General features: G+C 33.8%; 1 long non-coding RNA gene across 8 annotated transcripts; it reads right to left on the reverse strand.

The window, feature by feature from the left end:
* Window positions 1–12,006: 12,006 nt before the first annotated feature.
* LOC145071307 (uncharacterized) lies at window positions 12,007–16,143 on the reverse strand. 8 transcript variants are annotated; one of them, XR_013690374.1, is made up of 8 exons: window positions 15,728–16,143; window positions 15,583–15,651; window positions 15,309–15,381; window positions 14,951–15,218; window positions 14,701–14,886; window positions 14,000–14,605; window positions 13,878–13,927; window positions 12,007–12,208 (listed from the first exon to the last, which is right to left on the reverse strand). It is a non-coding gene; the product is annotated as an uncharacterized LOC145071307 (long non-coding RNA). The 8 variants fall into 8 exon arrangements; XR_013690376.1 differs by lacking the exon at window positions 12,007–12,208 and having other exon boundaries at window positions 12,489–13,927; window positions 14,000–14,351; window positions 14,479–14,605; XR_013690375.1 differs by lacking the exon at window positions 12,007–12,208 and having other exon boundaries at window positions 12,491–13,927; window positions 14,000–14,114; window positions 14,208–14,605.
* Window positions 16,144–16,511: the final 368 nt, after the last annotated feature.

A 16,511-nucleotide genomic window follows, 5' to 3' on the forward strand; every position in this document is an offset into this window, starting at 1 on the left:
TTTATCAACAGCCCAAGTTAGGAATGGATCATTAGGAGCCCACATGGCCGCATATGGCCCATATTCCATAAATTTTCGTGCTTTTTTTTTTTTTTTTTTTTTTTTTTTTTTTTTTTTTTTTGCCGAATGCGACTTTTTTTTCCTCCAGTTTTCACACCGACAACAATTTGTGGTTTGTGAGTCGTGATTGTCAGATTTGTGGTCTTATTCAGTTGCTGATATTCGCCATATCATATTCAGGTGTGTTTTTTTAAATAACAATTTGTTGTTTAAATTTTTAGGAGATTATAATCATTAGACCTGTCAAACATGTCGTGTCGTGTCGGGTAAAGACATTAAACGGGTTTAAAGGACTTGAACCTAACCCGACCCGTTTAATTATCGTGGCGTGCCGTGTCAACCCGTTTATTTTCGTATCGGGTTTCGGGTTAAGGTTTAGGCCTTGTAAATATGTTGTGTCATGTCGGGTTGAAATATTTTAAAGGTTGGAAAGTAGGAGTTGTGGAGGAAAAAAAGAAAAAAGTGAACATTGGAGTTATGAGATGAAACGACAAAATTTATAGGAAATTTAGAAGAAAAAATGAAAGGAGTTAAAGTTTAGGAGTAAAAGGGATATGTATTGAGAATGACTAAAATTAATTAACTTTGAAAATTTGAATATTACTTCTAATTATTGAGTTTGACCCACTACAAGTCTATAACATATAATATATTTATAAAAATATGAAATTTATAATAAATAATATATAATTAAATGGGTCATATTCGAGCCATCTTCAAATTGAAAGTCTTGACCCTAACCCTATCCGTTTAATTATCGTGTCGTGTTATGTCAACCCGTTTACATAAACGTGTCGAAATCTCTGACCCTAACACACTAATTTTGTGTCGGGTTCGTGTTGGGTTTTCGTGTCTTGTCATGTTTTGCCTGGTCTAATAATCATCATATTAGAGTTTGATTGTTAAATAAATTTGTTGTTATGTTATTGATTATTAATATTGTATATTTATCACATAATTTTATATACTATGTATTATTTATGAGACTTGTTGAAACAAATAGATATATGATCGGTGTTTTTTCTTATTTAATTGTACGACTTAAAATTTTTCCTTTTAAGTTAGCATTATACATACAATTAAATCTAAATATAGCTTATCTACAGTTTTTAGACGGAGTAATTTTTTTGGCTTGGTTTTTATCTTTTTATCGGCTCATTCTTCTTTTACTACTCTGATTTTTACCGCTGCTTCTTCGTGGCCGTTGTTTTCTCCAAAACTGTGGATGATCGGAAGTGGAGGTCTTTGGGTTAAGTGGACTCCATTACTACGTGTCGTTCTACTGATCTATTTTCCACCGCCTTCTCTCTACTAACTGCTCCACCGTCTCTTTCCCTCTACAAAAGATTGTGTGTGTGTGTGTGTTTGAGCGACTACAATGTTTTGCCCTTTAGTTGCGTTTCTTCTTCAAGACATCCCACTAAAACACCTGGAAGCGGAGTCGTGGTGGTGTCGTTGGCTGTTAATTTCGACGACAACGATATTGTTAGGGAGTGATGTAGAGGGTTAAAGATAAACGAACTTCAAGATGTACAAAACCAGAGGTGAGGCCAACGAGGGTTTATCTTCTACCATTTTATACATGATATTTGTATTCACTTTATAGTATGTATCATTGATTGAAATACAAAACACAAATTTTGTTTTTTGCTTTTCAGTTGCTTCTTGATTTTTAATTATAATAACAAACCTACAAACTGATCACCATCATCTGCTTCCATTCACAAAGTGATTTCTTACAATTGTATAAACAATTGAACTTTTCTCTTACAATTTGTTGAACATTTGTGACTTGAGTGTATAGAGAATAGAAGATAAGGGAAGCGAACAAGTAGATAAATTGCTCAATGTCTTGGAGGTCAAATCTTCTTTCTCATAGGTTCATGTTTGACCTAATTCCAAATTTTATTTGTTTGCATAATAATTAGGGTTTACGTCATTTTTGGTCACTTAAATTTTGGTTTTGTGTTCATTTGGTCACTTAACTCTTTTTAAGTTTTAAAATGTCATCAAACTTTTGGCTTTGTGCTCATTTAGTCACTTAACTTTTGGTTTGGTCATATTTAGTCACATAACTTTTAAAATTGTGTTCATTTAGTCACTAAACTTTTAAATTTTTTCAAAAGTTTAATGACTAAATGAGCACAATTTTAAAAGTTAGGTGACTAAATGAGCACAAATCTAAAAGTTAAGTGACTAAATGAACATAAAGTCAAAAGTTTGATGACCTTTTAAACTTAAAAAGAGTTAAGTGACCAAATGAACACAAAACCAAAAGTTAAGTGACCAAAAATGGCCTAAACCCTAATAATTAGACTACTTATGTGTGTATTAGTTTATACGAAAATCACATATCTAAGGTTTTGTTAACTCTTATTGTAGTGATTTCATGTAGGTTCTTATGGATTAACTTGGACTATAAAAAATGCCAACAAAATTTCCAAATTTGTCATAATGAACACTCCTTTCAAAGCTTCATCTCCTATCGCATAACAATTTCAATAGCTCAGGTTCAAATTAGAAAAAACAAATAATATGGCACATGTCATGTGTATCAAAGAAGCCATCTTTGAGCACTTGTCAAAGTTTCATGATGATTATGTTGGTTCACTTTGAGATGATAATTCTTTTAGCAATGACTGATTTTTTTTTCATTATGCAATTCGTTCAAACAACAAGTGGTTGGAAAGAATGCTTGGTTTATTGAGAAACATATGAATACATATGTAACGTCCCAAAATCCAAGACTAAAAATTTCTTTTAATAAAACATTACTTTAAGCAAATTCATCATTTCAAAACATAAACAGAGTATTAGTTTTCCAAAATACATGTTCGTTATCAGAGTAAACATTCCCAGGCTGTCTAAACTATGGTGTGTGCCATGCGATCACCCCGAGCTCTTCCCTCCGCTACCGGAAGTACCTGAAACCAAAACTGAAAACCGTAAGCACGAAGCTTAGTGAGTTCCCCACCCTACCACATACCATGCATAACCACATACTGCACATACTGGGCCACGCCCCCTACCTCGGGCCTTGCCCGCTACAACGGCCCCGCCGCTCCAGGCCCCGCCTGGCTTCGAGCCCCGCTCGGATACAGATCTGTTTCACTTAGGCCTCGTCTGTCACAGGGCCTCGCCCACTAACATATAATAACACGTAAATATATCACATCACATCACATAATCTAAACACATACTAACGGATCTTGTCCTAAGGCCTCGCCTATCTTTGGGCCCCGCCCTTGTCCTGCTATTGGTGAGTCATGGAACCCCGTCCATACTCCTGCTGATAGTGAGGTACGGGCCCAGCCCACCCTCACTCCTTCCCTAACTTGGGCCTCGCCCCTGCTCTGCTGCTACTGAGATGTGGAACACCATCCACACTCTGCTATTGGTGAGATACGGGACCTCGCCCACACTCACCTCCCTACCAGGCACATACAAGTATCACACAGACAACAAGTATAAACTATCACATAAACCATTCCTTGGGCACCCACTCTCTATCATTTGGACCTCGTCCCGAATATCATACTAGCATACTATGCCTAGGGCTAACCCCCGGGTCTTCTAATCATAACTACATGGGCCGACATTGTGGCCGTAGACCCATTCATACAAAGGGAAACTCACCTGCACTGGCTGAACTTCTTGATGATCCCACTAGCCGCAGCCCGGCAACTCTCTGAACTCCTGCTCCACCCGCTCCCCGAGCTACCAATAACAATGTAACACTGAGTCTAACTGACCCCCGACAGATAACCAAGTCAACTCTGGTCAAAGTCAAAGTCTTGGTCAACGTCAACCTTCCAGGTCAACCCTACTCGCCGAGTCACCCTAGGGACTCGCCGAGTTCATATGTTCAAAGTCCTTCTCTTTGCGACTCGACTCGCCGAGTCAGTCCATGACTCGCCGAGCCTACCGATTTCCGAGTCCTGACCTGTCCAACTCACCGAGTCTCCAATCGACTCACTGATTCGAGTCTAAACTCGAAGGGTTTGGGGTTTCGCGACCTGACTCGCCGATTCCAAGAACAGACTCACCGAGTCCAAGACAACCTTCAATAGACTCGCCGAGTTGTTCATCCAGCTCGCCGAGTTCCTGCCCAACATCATTTGACTCGACGAGCTGTTCATCCCACTCGTCGAGTTTCTCCAAATCCTCATGCTACTCGCCGAGTCCACTCAAAGGACTCACCGAGTCCATTCAGATCTCCAAACATGCAGAGGACTTTTGAGTCATGCAGGGACTCCAAACCATAGATCCATACTTCCAAAGCTCAATCCCCACGTAAAGTTGCAAACTTTACGTATAACTAAAGAGATCTAGGCTTAAAACATACTAGGGTTTGGTTTAAGGACAAAAGGGCTTCACCAACTACTCATCTCCTGATGCTTTATGACATATTGGACCATCCCAACACTAGATCTGAAGTGGCAACAACATATCTAATCCCCTAACTCGAATTGGGTCTCAATCAACCATAAAACCCCCAAATCTCATAACAAAAATAGATCTAGATGCAAAGAAGGGAAAATGGCAGCTTAATACCTCCAAGATGAACACAAACTGAAGTGGATCTTGGATATACACCTCTCCTTTGAAGCAACCTTCTTGATCTTCGAGTTCCTTTCCAAAATTTCCTTCCTCCAAAGCTATTTCTCTCAAATGATGGAAGCTCACACGAAATCTAGGGTTTATAGGTTCTCTGGGATGATATGGAGGCTCAGGGAGGGACATAACACCCTTTATATAGGATACAACTCCCGGAATTAGGGTTTTCCTCGCACAGACCAGACTCGCTGAGTCTCCTTGGCCGACTCGCCGAGTCGGTCACTTACTCCTCGGCCCGGATCCCGCTCAGACTCGCCGAGTTCCTCCTTGGACTCGCCGAGTCTCCCCTTAAAATTAGGGTTTTTCTTTCCTTTCTTGGACTTCAAAACTTTGGGTGTTACAACATAAAAGGATCAAGAGCTATAATCAATAGCATAATTTGCATGGTGTGAAATTAGACATCACTAAATATGCAGTAAGTTTAAAGTATCAAGTATCGAGTTGAAAACATTGTTAATTTTGAATTTTGAGTAATATCTATATTGGTGTGAATGATGTACAACTTGATAAACCAACTCTACTTTTCATTTATTTCTTCCTTTAATAATATCATTAAAGTTTTATAAAATTATTTTAATTTTCTCAAGCATTTATTTTGAAACCGAAAAGAGCTCAAAATACCCCGCCAATCGATCACTTTAACGAAGTATGAATCATGAACCCCTCAACCATGAAATTTAATTTTTAATTTTGTCATTTGTAGCTGACATTGGATTTTGGTTCGGAGTTGAATTGGCCTACAATGAGGACTAGACATTAATGTATTTTATGAAGGTTTTATCGATCCCTGTTTCTGACAATAATAAATTAAAGTTGTTTTTTTTTTTAAGTTTACAAATATCACATTTTATTTATTTATATATTTTTAGTAATTTTTGTATTATTTTGGCAAATGGATTCAATCAGTATGTACAAAGCAAGCCGGTGAGACATTGATGGTGCAAAATTACCAAAATACTCTTTAACCTGAAAAAATTGGTTGAGCAAGATGATATTACATTTTTATTTTTATTTTTTGTTTTCCTTTTAACGAATAGAAGTGTAGTTTCAATTATTTATTTTTGTTAGCATCCTACTTTCGTACAACAACCAAATACAATATTATACTTGCAAAGATTTTCTTTTTATAGAGTTATAATAGGATGAAATGAAAGTAGGTTGTTCTTATAATTGAGTTATCCAAAGGACAATGTCCTAATAGTATCTTTTATCTATATACCAATGTAATCATTCTCTTCTTTCAAATTTGGCAAAACGACACCCTTCCTTATAAGAGCTGAAGTGGAGCCCGACATGTCAAACACTACTCCCATCAGCCTTACGACTAGAAAATCATTAACAAGAAAATAATTAATTATATACTGAGACAAATATTATATCTTTTCTCAAAGTAACTCTAATAAGTCTTTTTGAATTCTTTAAATAAGCATGCATATTTTCGATTGAATAATATTTCAGATTAAATTTATGTTTTCTCATTTGGTAGTTCGTATAAAATATTGTTAACTAAATTTAGTCTCAAGACTCGTATTTGGTCATTACCAACAGATGTGTTTCAACTGCTTTTCGTTAACGAATATATTACAATAGTATTAATCCAAAATCACAAAGGGATTTGTCGTTTCGAAAACATGACAAAGAACTTTTATTTATAATTGGTTCACTGTCGTTGATAGAACTAGCAGCCTGAAAATCTTCAAAATAAGCTTAAACATAGCAAATGTATGAAGCAATAGCAGTAGTGTGCCACCGATTTTAGGTACAAATTAGGTGTACGACGCCTAATTATAACTAATCTTGCATTTTGTTTGTATTTATAAGAATGTTTCATAATATATATATATATATATATATATATATATATATATATATATATATATATATATATATATATATATAGACACACACACATACAAAAAATCAAATGAAAACCACTAAAAGTTAAAAACCATTTTTTATTAATGTATAACACAAAACTCACTTTCGTCTTTTGTTATATAAGATCTACACACACCACATACACTCTCACACGAGAACCACAAAAGATTAAGAACAGTAAAAACCTCATTTTATAAGTAAATATGTACACAATACTTATTAAACATGTTAAAATCTGGATTTTTTGTTGTATTTTTGGCATGAAAAGGACAAAATTGTAATTTTTGCAGTTTAATATTTTCATTCATACACCGATTACAAAATACAAAATTTAATACTGTCCATTCATAATTTAGTACACAAAATTCACAATTTAAATACAATTATAATATCACTAATTTACTAATTTAAGAGAGTCAAACCCAAAACCACCACCACCAACTACCACATGTCAGCACCAACCATCTATATCAACGTCGTAACCATCATTAATTTCAAACCAAATCTGTATATAAAATCATGTATTGTTAGCTTAAATACTATATTTACAATCTAATAAACATATTAATTCATTAATTTAGAGTTTAATGCAACAATTATAAAAACTAATATATTCTTACATGTTTACTTCATAAAAAATACTCACAAGAAAATTAATCCAAATATTCATATTTTAACATAAAATTCATACAAAAAATCACAATTTAATGCAATAAATTCACACCTTAATACGGTCAATTTATAATTCTATACACAAAATTATCAGCTTAATATATTAAATTCACAGTTTAATACACAAAAACTATACATTCACATCCATATTCTGTACTTAGTATTTATATTTATATCTTTAGATATGTGGGCTAATGTTTATTTCAAATTTTTGTAGTGGTGTTGATTATGATGGCATGTGCGGAATTAGAAAAGATCTAGTGATTCATCATACAAATGCAAGAACACAAGGAGTAAATAAATCTTTGTAAGCTCTTATTAGATCTAGAAAGATTATACAAAATGGGTCTTGTATACAAATTCTCTCTCTAGTCTAACACTCCAAATGGACTCTTACATAATGGGAGTCACTCACTTCCTATTTATAGGAAAGACTCAACCCATTTACACATACAAAGATGAAAGCCTAAAACAATACATCCAAGCATGACTTTGCACCCTAACATTCTCCCCCTCAAAGTTAGGATTGGATGTCCGACATTAATCTCCAACAAGCTAGCGCGATCAAGACCAAACTCCCCCTCGAAGTAACACCGGTCTTCAAATCCGCAAATGAATATTTGACAAACCCGAGAAGCTTCGAATACCCATCATTCTCCCCCTTTTTATAATCAAAAAATGATTATAAAACCCACTAAGGATGAGAAGCGCCCGAGGAATAATCTTCACAATACTCCCCCTTGATGTGTACCAAAAATGAATCACCAAAAATCTTGCACGGAAAAACAATCACGAAAAAGCCACAAAATATTTCCAATTTATGAAAAATTTTGACTTTTTGAGTGAAAGTTGCAAGATTTTTCAAAATCCGGGTAGAAATTGTCACTTTCTGAAACTTGCAGGGACCCGTTGCGCCAAAAACAGTCAAATATGCGAAACTCTAGCCCATTTGCGAAACCGGGCATAAAGCGTTAATTCGCACAAACTGCAGGGACCAAAACTGAAAATTCTGCATTTTTTCAGCTTTTATTGCCATTTTGCGAAGTTGGGTATAAACTGTCAAAAATGCGAAACTGCAGGTACTCGTTTTGACAATTTCTGTATGTTCTTCAAATTTGCAAAGTTGGGTCAATTTTGTCATTTCTTGAAAAAACCAGGGACCAATTTTGAAACTAATTGCTTTCTTCTTCCCCAATTCACTTGTACTGTAAAAGACTTCGTGTTCTTCCCCAAATCACATACTTCGCACGTTCTTTACTTCGCATTTTCTACAAATGTTTCGCATTTTCACCAAATGCGAATGAAACACTTCCCAGTCATCAAATGCGAACTATGTTTGACACACCCAAATGCGAATACTTTTTCTTTTACGTGTGAACTGCTCCCAAATGCGAACTAAACCATCATTGCAGATGCGAACCAAAAAATTTATATGCGAATCCAAAATTGATTATCACACATACAGATTATTGACTCTTTGCAAACATAAACAAGCACAAAATCGATCCCGATTATTGACTCTTGGTAACAAGCTTCGCGTTTCAGTCAAGATCAACCCCAAATTTGCGAACAGTACTCCCCAATTCTCAAAATCGACTCCAAGATCTTTTAACCACTCGATTCGTTCTCAACCAACACAGAATCGATTTCGTTTTTCATTCATCTAGCTTCGCTTTTGTGTAACCAAACACAGCTTCTATTATCAAATAATCTTCCATTGAAAATGAATCCAACATCCATCGACATCGATCCAAAAACAAACGACCCTCAATATCGATTCCAAATCCAATTTCCAGTAAATCAAAATCAAAAACGAATTCGCAAGTTTCACCAAACGTGAATCCATTCAAAATCTAAATTCCAAACATCGCAAATCCAATCAGTTCTCGGTTCTCGCTTTTCAAAAATCGCAAGTATTGACCAACACCTAGTTCGACTATCAAAACCATTGATTCATCGCGAAGCATCAATTATCCATTCCATTCATCTGTTCTCGGTTCGTTCCCAACCTTCATTCATCAACAGTATCACAAATCCAACCAATTAATCTCCAAATTAAACTCGATTTCTTCTTTCAAATCACATATTGAACTCAAATCCATCTATTTCTTCTTTCAATTCCATGAATCAACCCATAGAAAACATAGTTGACTTTTTCTGTGATTGACTTTTCAAAGTCAAAGATCAAGAAACACGAAATTGACGAATCTAACCACAAATTTCAGATCAAAACTTGTTCAACCAATTGTTCTTCAAATATTCTTCACAAAAATTTGAAAGTTCTTGATCAATTTCATCAAAATCAAAAAAATGAATCTCCGACTTCTTCACTCTAACTTGATCATTATCGATTTCGGGAATTAGAGAAAATCGATTCACAAGTTTAATTCAGCAATCAAAATAAATCTTTGAACTACATCGATCCAACAGAAAGAAAAAAATGATCGAGAAATTGAGAAGAGTCTTCAAGCGCAGTCAATTAAGAGAAAGAAGAACATATGCGTATGAGTTCCAATGTACAACTAGTTGAAGCGTATGGTTGTATCAATTGAATCCATACATATGTGAACGGGTTTGAAAGTGAATGAACAGTATCGAATATTACAATTGGGCTCAATGAAATGGATTGATGAACAGTAACACACTCAAGTAATGGATTGGAAAAAAATTGGGCTTGAAAACCAATTCGCATGAACAGTAACACGAATTTAAGATTTTTATTTTAGATTGAATTTGATCTTAAAAAAAATATTGGATCAACAATGGGGTTGAAACGGATTAGATCCAATGAGGCAAATCGATCAGAAATGAAAAACGCGAAGTACGAATCGAAATCATGGATGTTTTGGAATCCATTTGAGAATTTGAGATACCTTTTTGACGAATCGAGTTCTGTTTTCAACAAACGAATCAAATTTGGAAGATCTTGGTTCTTTTGTCGGAATGAGAAAATCTCCAAATCGAACATTGTACCACCCACCATGCGAGATGTACAACTCGTTCTTCGTGTTCTTCGTCGATCCAAGAACATCTTCAAAAGAACCACCAACACTTTTGGGTTTTGACATTCAATGCAACTTTTGGAGATTGTTGCTTTGGAACCCAAATTTGCTTCACGGATTTTGGCTTCACATCATTTGACGATTTTTGTGAGTAAACCCGCTTGTTCTTCCGATTCATCATCTTCTTCTTTTTCTTTCTCATCTTTTTGCATCTTGAAGACTTGACTTCATGAACAAACCCACTTTCAACAACATGAACATTTTGAGTTTGAATCAAATCTTTTGGAGTTTGATACTTGTGATTTTCTTGGATCACCGGCTTCCGATAAGGAATCATTCCTTCAAACGAATCACAAGAACACAAAACATCATCGGTTTGAACTCCAATTGAGCAAAAAACTTTTTCATCTTGAGAATCAACTTGAACTCCTTTTTCTTGAACATCAAGAACATGATGATCTTCAAGAACATCTTCAACAAACATAAGAGCATGAAGATCACTTGGGTTTTCAACAAGAGAAATGAAATACTCATCAAACAATTCTTTTTCCTTTCTTTCCTTTTTATCTCTCTCATTCTTCAGATTATGGCAAATTTGAGTCAAGCATTCAATCTTTGAAAGTGGCTGAAAAATCAATCCTCCATGATCATCCTTCAAACCTCCATAAGAAATCAAAGTATCCCATGAAATCATTAAGCCTTTCAATATTAATCCAATGAGTTGTTCTAAACCGATTTTGTATTTGACATCTTTAATGATCACAATCCAAGAAGCATGCTCCAAGAAAACCGTCATTTTTGATCACTAGAACTTGAAGATTTCTAGAGAGAGAAAGTGATTATGAATGGGTTTTCTAGAAAGAGAAAGTGATACAAACAAGTATTCTAGAGAGAGAAAGTCGAATTATGGATCAAATCAAAGAAAAATTTGACTTCTAGAACACAAAAACACTCTCTAAACACGAAGATCAATGAAGAAAAAGAATCACCAAATCAAAATAGCCATCAAGGATCAATTCTTGATGAAAATCAAGAACACCCGCTCTGATACCAATTGTAGTGGTGTTGATTATGATGGCATGTGCGGAATTAGAAAAGATCTAGTGATTCATCATACAAATTCAAGAACACAAGGAGTAAATAAATCTTTGTAAGCTCTTATTAGATCTAGAAAGATTATACAAAATGGGTCTTGTATACAAATTCTCTCTCTAGTCTAACACTCCAAATGGACTCTTACATAATGGGAGTCACTCACTTCCTATTTATAAGAAAGACTCAACCCATTTACACATACAAAGAGGAAAGCCTAAAACAATACATCCAAGCATGACTTGGCACCCTAACAATTTTAATTTATATAATATTCACAATTTAAATTTTACATGTTATTCAAAATTAGGGAAATAAAAGCTATATATAATGCTTTTTTCATCTTATATTTTAGAAGCAAAAATAAATGTATAACCACTAAAGATCAAATGAAAACCACTAAAAGTTAAGAACCACTTAAGAACCATTTTTTTATTAATGTATAACACAAAACCCACTTTCGTCTTTTGTTATATTAGATCTATACACACTACATACGCTTTCACATGAGAACCACAAAAGATTAAGAACCGTAAGAACCCTATTTTATAAGTAAATATGTACACAATACATATTAAAAATGTTAAAATCCAGATTTTTTTTTTGTATTTTTGGTACGAAAAGGACAAAATTGTAATTTTTGCAGTCTAATATTTTCATTCATACATCGATTCATATTTTAACAAAAAAATTATACAAAATACAAAATTTAATACAGTACATTCATAGTTTACTACAAAAAAATCACAATTTAAATACAATCATAATATCACTAATTCACTAATTTAGGAGAGTCAAACTCAAACTCTACCGCCACTACCAACTACCACATGTCAGCACCAACCATCTATATCAACGTTGTAACCATCATTCATTTCAAACCAAATCTGTATATAAAATCATGTGTTGTTAGCTTAAATACTGTATTCACAGTTTAATAAATATATTAATTCATTAATTTAGAGTTTAATGTAACAATTACAAAAATTAATACATTCTTACATATTTACTTCACAAAAAATACTCACAAGAAAATAAATAAAAATATTCATATTTTAACATAAAATTAAAAAAAATCACAATTTAATACAATCAATTCACAACCTAATACAGTCAATTTACAATTTAATATACAAAGTTAACAGCTTAATATATTAAATTAACAGTTTAATACACAAAAACTATGCATTCACATCCATATTTTGGTATTTATATTTATACCTTCAGATATGTGGGCTAACGAGGTTTTTAAGCCCGCGCCTTGCGGCGGGTATTTAAGCAATAAATTTATTTAAAGTACATTGCTATAAATGAAACATCCCATTAATGGTCGTTTTAATGTTTTTTTTTTCTCAAATATTATGAAAGTAGATTGCTTTTGTAATGTGTTTTTTCTCAAATATTATGAAAGTAGATTGCTTCAAAAGCTAAAAAGTCATAAACCATAAGTAGGTTGCCTAAAGACCATAGACAATGTTATAACATATAATTGATTTTTTCTTATTAACGTATTGTGCTTTGAAAGTAAATTTGGTCCTAATTTTTTTTTTCTGAATATTTTTTTTCATTAGCTTCCTTTTATATTGTTGGTGTATACACAGTCCATAAAATAAATTAAATGATGAGTCAACTATTGAAAAACAATAATAATTGCCATGAATATGATTATAGCATGTTTTATGTGGTGTTAGGAGCAATGTTTTAAAAACCGGTTCGAACCGGAGAAAAAACAGTTCAACCACCGATTTTATGCATATTTATAGACTAGATCGAACATAATGTTTTTTTTAAACCTGGTTGAACATGTGTGATAGAACCGGTAAATAACCATGTGCATTGGTTTATTGAACTTGGGTTGTTAGATTTCACTTTAGCCTATTATAAAGAGTCAATTTCCAAGGAAAACTGAATACTATTCGATCAATCAAGTTATTAGAAGTGGACCAACGGTTGAACCGGTTGAATTGACGGTCGAACCGGAAATCGGTCATCAAATCTGTTTAACTAAAAAATTTGTTTTTAAAACCTTCGTTAGGAGCACATTTTTAAAAAGTCAATTATAAAGAGTCAATTTCCAAGGAAAACTGAATACTATTCGATCAATCAAGTTATTAGAAGTGGACCAACGGTTGAACCGGTTGAATCAACAGTCGAACCGGAAATCGGTAATCAAATCGGTTTAACTAAAAAATTTGTTTTTAAAACCTTAGGAGCACATTTTTTAAAACCGCATACTTGTGGTATGTGTTATGAAATTGTATAATCAACATGTATAATATTACAACATGAATGATAAAAAGTAAGCCTATAGTCCACCTAAAATAGAATAAGAATAGCAACTATAATTGTTAGTTTATCATGAACCCAAATTGCCATAAACTCTTAAATGACATTTAAATAAGAACGAAACACAAACCAATTTAACAGGGCCACATACATAGCTTTTTATCAAAATAATTTATATTTTAAAACGCAATTGTGTTTTTCAAGAACAGATATTAGTTCCTACAAAACTAACTATGTTCAAAAGTCTTTGTTGCTAGAAAGAAAATATACAATGGTTGTCGGGTTGACCAGCCACTTTCAGATGGATCTTTCATTTGACCCTAAAAAAGTCAACCCATATAATCAACCAAAAAGTCACACAAAATGAAAAATACTTTTCAAAAAGAACTCACTTGATGATGTGGTAAAGCTGGTTCTCTGGTAGATAAAGGTGTCAACTTCTTTTTTGAAGATGATTGGAGAGGGGCCAATGTGAGATAATCTTTGGCAAATAAGTTAAAAGGAGTTCTTTTCTATGCAAAATCATTCAAGGACATTAGAAAAAATCGATTGGTGGTTGAAGAGATGGAATTTAAATCAAAATTAGGTACTTTTTGTTACCTGAAAACAAAAAAGGTGATTGGGGAGGGGTCAAAACCAATAATGCACCCATTAGAAGTTGATTTGTTTGATCTTGAGATTGGAGAAAAGGGGAATTAGCATATTTTCTATTGAAAAAGGGTATGGTGTCTACATGTCAACCATCTGCTCATACCAAATAAGAATAACAATGTTTAAGAAAATGTGTTTGTTTCATGTTTAGTGACCAGTGTTCACGCTGTATTCATTTGAAGACTAAATTTGAAAATATAGAATTTATGATGACGTGGACCTCCGTTTATGTGGCCATAATGGTGGGTAATTGTTGCTACAATAGCTTTAGTTTGAAGGGAGCTCCATCTGAAAGTTCACAAAGATGATGATGAATTGATGATTATCGTTGATTATAAGGTGTTCCCCTGCAAATATGAGGAGATTTTAGTATGTACCTTTTAAATTTATGGTTTATCAACGATATAGAATGAAAGAAATCAAGGGATTTACACATACAAACCATTGATGAAGAACATTGTTGCTGAAGTAATTTTAATCTTGTTCGGTAGTAGCTTAGATCGGGCGCCAAATAGATAGGTTGGATTCATATTTCAATCCATGATTCTGATTTGAATTCGTTCATGCCATTTTGCGATCACTGCCTCTCCATAATATACTCCAGTTATTATTCTAGAAGATCGATAACCTTAAATAAAAAAAAAAAAACTTTGTCACTGGTGCCTGCTTTGTTATAAAGAAAGAGTACATACCTGGTTTGTCTCAGATTTAGAGTAGGAGATGATTTCTATTGATTGCAGTAGCTTTTATCAATCGCTGCAGAGTTTTAACTCTAGGGTGCCATTTCAGAGTTGCACAATTGAAAGATATAAGAACAGATGCTTAGAAGAGTGGTGGCGGTGGTGGGGATGAGATCTGGCGGATATGGAGGTGGTCATTGAGTAGCAGTTGAGGAATAAAGATGGTATCACATAGTCTATCAAAATCATATCACACCGTAACATAGCTCCTAAGTCCAACCTATTAAATATTAATGGAGAACCTTCACTTAGACATTATATCAAACAATTTGGGTGTGTAAACTGAAAGTAGAAAGAAACACCAAATTACCATTCTTCCCTTTTCCTTTTCTTTATTCTTTACTTTCTTCTTCAATCAACAACCATGTACGGGAATGAAAGATCTGTAGTAATAGGGAAGATAAAAATTAGGGCAAATATTAGTGCCTTTTGTATGATCAAGTAGAAAAACAGGTGAGAAAATGTCGTCTTCTCCCAGCAAAAAAATCCGGAGTTGCCATGATATAACTTTTCGATTCAATGTATCTTTCAAAGATTCATATAAATATCTACATAATTATTGATGAGAAAACTGTCACCAATACCTTACATACGTATGGTGAGAAAATTCTTGATGCTCATCAGAAATGGTTTCAGTTCCCCATTGTTATCCTCTAAAAAACACAAAAAAATTGAAATCACGATAAGGAAAAGGAAAAGAAAGTTGATGAGTTTTGAAGAAACACTAACCCTTCGTTTTCAGTTTATTCCTTTCTTCAAAATAGGAACAAAGAAACCCCAAATTCAACTCTATTTCGAAACCCTAGAAATTTCCAGCGCCGATTGCAACAATGAAAATGTGAAGATGAATAGATGGGGGTGGTTCGAAGCAAAAGGTGGGTGGTTGAAGGCGATACATAGGACATGAGTGGTAGAATGCGGTGGTTGGTTGAAGGACTCGTCGACTGAGAGAAATGGGAGACAACATTAAAGAAAAAGAAGTTAAGAGAAATATTAGGTGGAGGAAGAGGGAATACTGGAGAAGATGTCAAAGAAAACTTGCGACCTTCCCTTTTCAATCCCATACCATATGCAGTCCTGGAATGCAGTCCTTTTTCAGTCTCACACTCCACATACTACTTCTTTATCAACCCACACCGCCAACACTGTTGTTAGGAAGTGACCTTAAGAACAATGAAATAACATTTGGAAAATGTTATGTTTTATAATATCTCTTTCAAATTTTAATTTATATAATATTTACAATTTAAATTTTACATGTTATTCAAAAAATAGAGAAAATAAAATTTATATATAATGCTTTTTTTATCTTATATTTTAGAGGCAAAAATAAAATTCATAAAAAATTAACAGCTTAATATACTCAATTCATAACTTAATAAGCTTAATTCACAATTTAATATACAAATTCACAGTTTAATAAAATATACTTACATGTTAAAAATTACATCTCATGATGTTTGGAGCTTGGAGGTTGTATTAGATAGCAGTTCACACACTCATCACAATTCAT

Source organism: Lactuca serriola, chromosome 8 (genome assembly GCF_051521515.1).
Source record: "Lactuca serriola cultivar US96UC23 chromosome 8, Lser_US96UC23_V15, whole genome shotgun sequence".
Taxonomy (NCBI): Eukaryota; Viridiplantae; Streptophyta; class Magnoliopsida; order Asterales; family Asteraceae; genus Lactuca; species Lactuca serriola.